Raw genomic sequence first — 9,089 nt, 5'->3', positions numbered from 1 at the left:
ACTGTGCTCTGAAAAAAAAAAACACCAAGACATTGTATAGATATAAAAAATCTTTATACCCATATTCCAATAGATTTTATTCTATTTTAAATTTAACTGATTTTTTTTTAGCAATCAAAATGTTCCAATTAGTACTTAAAACATCAATGCATATGTACCTCTCAGACACACATAAGGCCAGGATCAATATCACTTTCCTCCTCCACATCACATCCCATTCTGTGGTCTCCAGGGATATTGACATGTATTGGACAGATAATGAATCTGTAATCCTCTGAATAATGAGCCTAAGTATGTTTGACAATTTATTCTATTTTTAAGTAGGAGTATCACTTTATAATTATAAAAATCATAGAATAAACGCTGGGCGTCGTGGCACACTCCTTTAATCCCAGCACTCAGTAGGGAGAGGCAGGCCAATCTCTGTGAGTTCAAGGCCAACCTAGTCTACATAGTGAGTTCCAGGACAGCTGGGGCTACAGGGAGACCCTATCTCAAAAAGACCAAAAAAAAAAAATCATAGACTAGAATAAAATCATAGAATCCAATAATATAATTACTATCAATTTTTAAGTAACATCCATAAATGAATGTGCTATGCTTTTAACCAAGCATTCCCACCAATTTGTGTCCACAGCATTATCTCAAAAGTATGAATGACACCTTGGGTTACAGGCCATGATGACTGCAATGTCAGTGTCTAGTAAGAAAATTTCAGCTCCATTATAACCTTAGGATTGCACCCTCACATAAACAAACATAATAGACCAAAATGATATTATATGGCACACAGCTTCACTGAGAAACTAAACTTTTATATTGTGAAATTGATGCAGAAATACCTCAGACCATTAAAATACTTTTCTACCTGAATGCTTTGATATGCAAATCAAGCTCTAGCTAACATCCCCTCTAAAAATTATTTAATTGCCATCGAGGGTACAATTTCCTCTTTCTAGAATCTCGATTTCTGGAATCCCAAGCTAATAAAATGTATAAACTTTTTAATGGTGATGAGGTTTTCATGACAGTAATATGATCAAATTCTGAACAATTAAGTACGTCACAACTTCACATTTACAACTTTGTTGTTACATCATAACTAAAGACATTAATCTCATTTGTTCACCTGTATGATGGACTATCTATTCCTTACTGTAGTTGTCAGAATTAATGTAAAAATGGTGGTAAAGTGAGTGCCATGGTAGGATCCTAAATGCATCTTTACACAGAAGAAAGCAAATTTTTTATTAAAATTTTGTTTATTAAATAATTTTAATTGAATGAAATAATAATGGTAGAAAAATAGAAAGGCCTTGTTCTATTTTAAAAAATAAAGTTTCAACATTACATAATTTTTATAGGCAATATTATTATTAAAAGTCATTATTCTCTTTGTATTTTTTTCTGTAGTGTTTCAGGACAAGTTATGATATGACTGGGACAGAAGGAATCTGTTTCTTAGTCTATATTTAAAATGGAAGCTGAATAGCTTCATTGATTTGGTGAAATCTAATTGTTTCTGTTTTAGTAAACAAACAATTTGCTTTGCCAATCCTTTGCCATCCTCCCCAATGTTTAAAGGCATTCACAATGATTTCCCAATTTGTTAGTAATAGGGAGAATAATATATAATCAAAACCTGATTCCATGCATGATTTGATTACAGGGTACTTATTAAACCAATGCTAGCAAACTCCACTTAATTCAGTGATTAGGAGAGGGGTATTTTCCCCCATACACCTTCTAAGAGACCAATCAACACAGGTAAGACACCTGAATCAGGCTTTACTTAATGTGTTCATTTTTAATTTTAATTTTTAAAGAGCCTTTAAGATTTTCTTTAGGATTCTGGGACTATAGTACATATATGTACTTGGGTACATGAAAGCAAAATTCTTGTCTTACTTTGCAGTCTTGACAAGTTATTATTATATTTTCTTTCTTAAGAGGTGGCAGTTTGCTAAGCTTGGAACTTGACATAGCATTAGATATTTTGCCCAGCAGGTATACAAGTTAATTCATTAAACCAAATCACTTTCATTAGAGCACTAGTCTCATGTGTTACTACCAGCACTATAATAAATAATTTTATTCTATCCATTATGGTAAGTGATATATCTGATACATTTATTAAGTTAAAGTGTTCTCTCAAACTCTTATGTTCAATTATTTTTGTCAACAGTTGCAATGCTGAAGTCTCACTTGGGAGTAATTACTTGTAAGGATAAATTATCAACTTTATTTCCTGGTATGTATGTTCCTCCACAGTTTGGTCACAACCTGCTTTTCCAACCTCATAACCTGCTAATTCTGTACACAAATCATTCTGACAACCAGGCTGTACTCATCATAGCCTCAAAGTCTGCACACTAAGCTTTACATTTTCTTTGTGTAGGCAAGCTGTAGTTTTCCTCTGGGATCAGAGTCAACACGTTCTTCATCAAGTTTTCATTTGTTTCACTTATCTGTACCTCTTTTGGCAGAAAATACCTTCTGCTGATAATGGTCTTTTTGTCTTAACAGTGTATTTACTAAACAATAATTATGCTCATTTCTCAATTAAGAAATTGGCTTTAATGCTATGTAAATTCTTGTTCTGTTCTTTTTTCACACCCAATTTTTAGCCATGAGAAATTGGGAAAGTGTTCACATTTTAAAACAGCTGTCTCAGTACCTTCACACAGATTTTTCCTGAAAGTAGAGTATGATATATATTGACCAAAGACATTCTTAATAAATCAGTACTAGGTCATGAGACTGAATGATGGTCCAAACCTTTCAAAATGCATATTAGATACCATAACTATTCCACTTCTTTCTTTATTATTCAGTACCAATCATGTAATTAGTATCTATGTTGGATCACATCTCTCTCCCCTGGATATAACAGTGAATACGATTAACTCAGCAATTATTGACTAGTTACTCAAAATGAAGACAAAGTAATGAAAAGTACATTACATTTTTCCTAATCTTCTGATGTTCCACATGATTTCATGATTTAACAATTCCATTTACAGCAGATTAGACTTTCCTACTGGTCATTTATATAAAAGGCCATTGGCAGTAAGTTTTCTTTCTGGTGTTTATAAGTGCACTGCTTAATCACTATTTGTTGATAGCTACTTCTACTGGCTTCAGCTGACAAGCATTTGTCTATATAAAAGGAATTAGTCATTCAATTGTGATGACTATATTTTCATAACTCCTTTCTGATATTGGTCAGACCTCCCAGCCTTTTGGTTGGAGCAAAGAACAGGTGTTATAATTTGCTTTCTTGTTGCTGTGATAAAACACTGACTAAACCAACTTGGGGAAGAAATGGTTCATTTCATCTTAAGTAACAGTCCATCACTGAGGGAAGCTAAGACAAGAACTTAAGCCAAGCAGGAACCTGGAGGCAGAAAGTGAAACACAGATCAAGGAGGAATGCTGCTTACTTGCTTGCTGCCTTAGGCCTGTGCTCACACAGCCCCTTTTCTTACACAACCTAAGATACCTGCCCAGGGGTAGCACCACTCACTTTGGGCTGGGCCTGTCCCATGGAAGAAATGCTTCCATTAAGGTTCCTTCTTCCCTCCCAGGAGTGTCAAGTTAACAACAAAGCAAACCATGACAGTAGGAATTCATCTTTCTCTTGTTTGGCCTGGAGTACCACCCATCACATTCATTTTAAGCATTACAGAAACATTTTCCATATTCAAGTTCTCCAGTTTTAATGTAATTGGTATCTACATTGGACCACAATTTAAATTGCCATGGATTTTTAGGAGTTGTTAATCCAGAGTAAATGCTCTACAGGCTTTAGTTCTTAACTTTATCCTAACTTTTAGAAACATGTCCACAAAATATTGTCAATGTGTCTTGGCTAAAACTTTAAAATATATATTTTCTTACTTAAAAGCAGATTTTAAGCTTATGCTCCTGACTTTTGAAAATACATTTGATACACACAACAATATTGGGGTATAAGGAAGAGGTATGACACTCTAAATAAAGACATTGAACTAGATCAAACACTGTTTTTATATTATGTATTGTTCCAAAATGCTATATCATGGTATCTTCATTTTTAAAATCTTTTACTTACTATTTTTATTTTAGTGTGGGAGTGTACTGCCTGCATGGATGTAAATGCACTCGTGTGATACAATGCCTATGAAGGTCAGAATATGGTGTGGGGTTCTCCTGGAATTATAGTTACACACAGTTAACCTTCATATGGATGCTGGGACTCAAACTCCATTCCTCTGTAAGAGCAGTCAGTGATCTTAACTTCTGAGCCATCTCTCCAGCCTGGTCTTCATTTTTAAAATGGTGTGTGTGTGTGTGTGTGTGTGTGTGTGTGTGTGTGTGTGTTTAGGTGGTAGATATACACATAGAGCTCTCTGAACACAAAAGTTATATGCAGTGAATTGTGCCTACAGTTTTAACAATTCACTTATGATTTCTACTCATTTGTCAGTCACATATGCTCTCTTGATTCCCACCCAGAACTTGAAGGTAAGACTGTATTGCTGAAGACAGGACATAATTTAGGCACAGGACTTGGAGCAATGGTGTTGGAACTGACCTGGAAGCCTCCTCCCTGAAGACTGGCTCTCATAATATCAGAGGATACTGTGCAAGTTGCTAAGGGAGGAAAATAAAACAATGATCCAACCCACCTGCAAAGCCCAATAACCACAACGACCAGCAGAGCAAGCTCTCACTATTGGTGTAATAGTGGCACTTTTATCTTGGGAGTAATCAACAGCTATCTAATTGGACAATGGGAGGAAATTCATGTATGGTACTATAAACACACCCACATACACATAGCTGGAGAGGTCATAGATCCTAGAGAAAAACCTACTTCTGTCACAGTCCTAGAAAAATATAAAATCTTGCTGTATTCTAAACATGTATCCTTATATTAACAGACAAGTATATCTCTTATCACTCATTAAAGAAGCTTCTTTCTGCAACATAAGAGACTGGTAAAACACAGGGAATACGTGTCTGTGAGAAATCCAGCCCTAAGTGACACATCTACAATGGAACCTCTACACCTACTGTTCAGGGAACATAGTGGAACACTGCACAGAGAGAATATTATTGCATCTCTCAACTCTCACAAAGGAAGTTTCTTCATGAAAAAGATGATGATTAACACAAAATCACTACTGGTCAAAATGTAGAGAATAAAAGAATACAGGATGGGTGTCCCTGGATAGGACATATAAATTAAATCTCTGCTATGCAGGATACAGGGACCATTGCTAAAAGTGGGCAGAAAGACTGTAAGAGCCAGGAGTGGTGGATGACTATAAAGAAACAGATTTTTTTATGCTTCTGGAAACTTGCTCATATAAACGTTCAGCAACCATGACAGCATACACAAGCCCCATGCATACCCTAACCAGGAAAAAAAAAGCCAGCATATAATTGGGAACATGGATAAGATGTGCCAATCCTAGGTGAGGAACTATTAGCAGCAGATCACTCCTCTGTGAGAGAGAGTTGATCTTCTTTAAGGGAGTGATGCTAGATAGGTTGCCCAGGCTCCAGTGGATGCATTCACATCAAGGGATATCTGGGGACACAAATTTGACTCAATAGGAGTTAATATATGACAGAATGTATGAAATTTGGTGAGATGAATATAGAATGGTATGGAAAAGGGAAGGGACCTAAATATGATCAAGATGTATTATAACAATATATGAAATTTCATTAATTTTTAAATGAAGGATAGGAAGGAGAAAATCAGTTTATGCAAGGGTTCCATAAGTTCAAGACTGTTTCCTTGTCCTTGGTGACAGGTGAAGAATAAAGTATACCAAGAAAACTCAGAAGTAGAATCTCGGAAAGAGTATAGCCCCAGACTCTGATCTCAAGATAAAGAAAGCCTGCTTCAAAGCAATTGTCTACCATTTGTTTTCCTACTTCAATCAATGTCAGCATGATGTGAATTTTCTTATTGTATGTAATGCCTTTAACGTGATGTTCTCAGCAGTGCACCAAGACTATAACCATTATGAAATTTTGTTTCCACAATTTTGAATTTTTAATAACAATAGTCATTGGTCTATAAAGTACTTTCTGTTTAAGTCAAGACGCTCTTGTTCAGCCTTGGAATTTTGTAACTGTAACTCTTAATCATTAATGTTTGTGAGGCTCTTTCAAGATGCCTAGACATTAGGTTTTAGATCCCCAGTGTTTCAAAGTATATTGATTTATAAAAATATTTGATTTTCCAAAGAAGAAGGAGGATAAGGAATGCAAAGAGGAAGAGGAGCAGAAGGAGGAGGAGGAGGAAGAAATTACAATCCTAAACAAATATGCATCAAACACAAGTACACCAAAATTCATAGAAGAATCATTATTAGATCTAAAATTACAAAATGACCCCAATACATGGAAAGAGGGTGATTTCAATATCCTGCTCTCAAAAATGAAATCATTTTTCAGGTGAAAATGGAACACAGAAAACTTTGAGTTAAATGACATCATAAATCAAATGAACTAAACAGATATTTATAAGACACGCTACCGAAACACCAAAGAATACACCCTCTGTCCAGCTGTCATGGAATTTTCATCCAAATCAACTACATATTAGGATACAAAGCAAGTCTCCACAAATTTAGGAAAATGGAAATAGTTTTTTTTCCATCTTATCTGACCAGAAAGAAATAAACCTGGATGTAAAAAATAGAAATGAAGATAATTATAGAAACTAATGAAACTAAACAATACACTACTGAATGAAAATTTGATCAATGAAAAAATAAATTAATTAAAAAATTCCTCTAACTGAAGAAAATTAGAGATGCCTCTTATTAATAATGTAGTAAAACATTTGATGCTTCAGAAAAACGAAGGCAAACAATACCCAATAAGAATATATGTGAAGAGAAAATCAAAATCAGGGATGAATTTAATGAAATAGAAATGAAAACAAGATTCCACAGCATCAATTAAATGAAGAATTAGTTCTTTGACAAGATTAACAACCTTTAGTCAAATTAGCCAGTGAAAAGAGAGGAAATAAATTATTAAAATCATAGATGAAAAGCAAAGTAAACAGAGGCTGAGGAAACTCAAAGAATGAAAAGAAAGTACTTTAAAACCTAAATTCCACTAAACTGGAAAAGCTAAAAGAAATGGGTGAATTTCTAGGTAGGTGGGACCTACAAAATTTAATCTAAGATAAGGGAAACAATTTAAATTAAACCATAGAAACCAATGAGATAGAAACAATAATTAAAAGTCTAAAAATTTAAAAGAATTTACCAAGAGTCAGGTGGATATATCACAGAATTCTACCAGACCTTCAAAGAAGTACTCATAGACATAGATGAAAACATTCTCAGTAAAATACTTGAAAACTGAATGCAAGCGCATATAAAAATATTATCTGCCATGATCAAGTTGGACTTAACTCAGTGATGCAGGGATCACTAAACATATGTAAATCAATAAATATAATCCATCAAATAAATAGACAGAAGATAGTAACCACATGATCATCTCACAAAATGCAGAAAAGATCTTTGACAAAATCCAAGTTCCCTTCATGACTAAAGTCATGTGAAAATAGAGATACAGGGGACATATCTCAGCATAATTAATGCAATATACAGCAAACACTCATCAAAAATCATACTAAATGGACAAACCTAAACCATTTCAGCTGAAACCAGGAATGAGTCAAGGATGTCCATTCTTACCATTCCTGCTCAATAATGTGCTTTAAGTTTTGTCTAGAGCAGTAAGACAGGTGAGAAGGTAAATCAGATACCAAATGGATAGGAAGAAGTCAAAGTATCCCTCTTTGCAGATGATAAAATACATACTTAAAAGATCCTAAAGCCAGGTGTGATGGTGCATGCCTGTAGTCCCAGCACTTGGGAGGCAGAGGCAGGAGGATGTCTGTGAGTTCAAGGCCAGCCTGGTCTACATAGTAGCTCCAGGACAGCTGGGGCCACAGGGAGACCTTGCTTCAAAAAGACCCCCCCAAAAATAAAATAAATGATAAAAAAAGATCCTAAAGACTCCATCAGAAACCACTAGAGCTGATAAACACATTAAAAAATGTAATAGGAAACAAAATTAACACGCAAAAATCATTAGACTGCCTATACAGTAAGAGGAACCACACAGAGAAAGATATCAGGGAAACAATCCCATTCATGATAGTCTCAAATCCCATACAATATCTTGAAATTATTCTAAGGACATGAAAGAACTGTATAATAAAAAGTTTAAGACACTGGAGAAAGAAACTGTAGAAGTACCAGAAGGTGAAAAAAATCTCCAAAGCTCAAGTATTGGTGGAAAGCAATAAGCAATCTATTAATTCAGTGCAATACCCATTAAAATTCAGACACAATTCTTCAAACAAATTGAAAAAATAATTTCAAATTTCACGTGGAAACCCCCTCTAGTTGATTGAATGAGAATGTCCCCTATAGGCTCCAAGTATTCGTACATTTTATCCTAAGTTGGTGGTGCTGTTTTGGAAGGTCTTAGAAAGTGTAGCCACACTGGAGGAAGCACATCACTGGGTGCACTTAAAGAATTCTTCAACCTTGCTAGATCTCCAGTCACCCTCTCTTCTTCCTATGCCAGCTCAAAGGTGTGAGCCTCTGCTTTCTGTTCCTACTCCAGTCACCTCTGCGGCCATGCCTCTCCATCATGTTGGATTCTTGCCCATTTGTAATCATAAGCTAAATAAATTCTTCCTTCTACAAGTTCCTTCGGTCATGGTGTTTTATCACAGTAACAGAAAAGTAACTAACATAATCCCGCAAAAAACATGATTCCTAAAATAATCCTGAACAATAAAATAATTGCTTGAGTCATTTCTGTCCCTGATCTCAAAATATACTACATAACTATAATAATGAAACAGCATGGTACTGGCATAGAAACAGATACATTAATCAATGGAATAGAATTAAGGACCTAGATTTAAATTCAGCCATTTGCAGCCACCTGGTTTTCAACAAAGGGGCAAGAGAACACGTTGGGGAAAGGTAGCATGTTCATCAAAGATTCTGGTAAAACCGGAGAGCTACAAGTTGAAGAAGGAAATTAAA

The sequence above is a fragment of the Nannospalax galili genome, unplaced genomic scaffold, assembly GCF_000622305.1.
Source record: "Nannospalax galili isolate Female #2095 unplaced genomic scaffold, S.galili_v1.0 scaffold433, whole genome shotgun sequence".
NCBI lineage: Eukaryota > Metazoa > Chordata > Mammalia > Rodentia > Spalacidae > Nannospalax > Nannospalax galili.
This window is presented reverse-complemented; position numbering follows the sequence as displayed.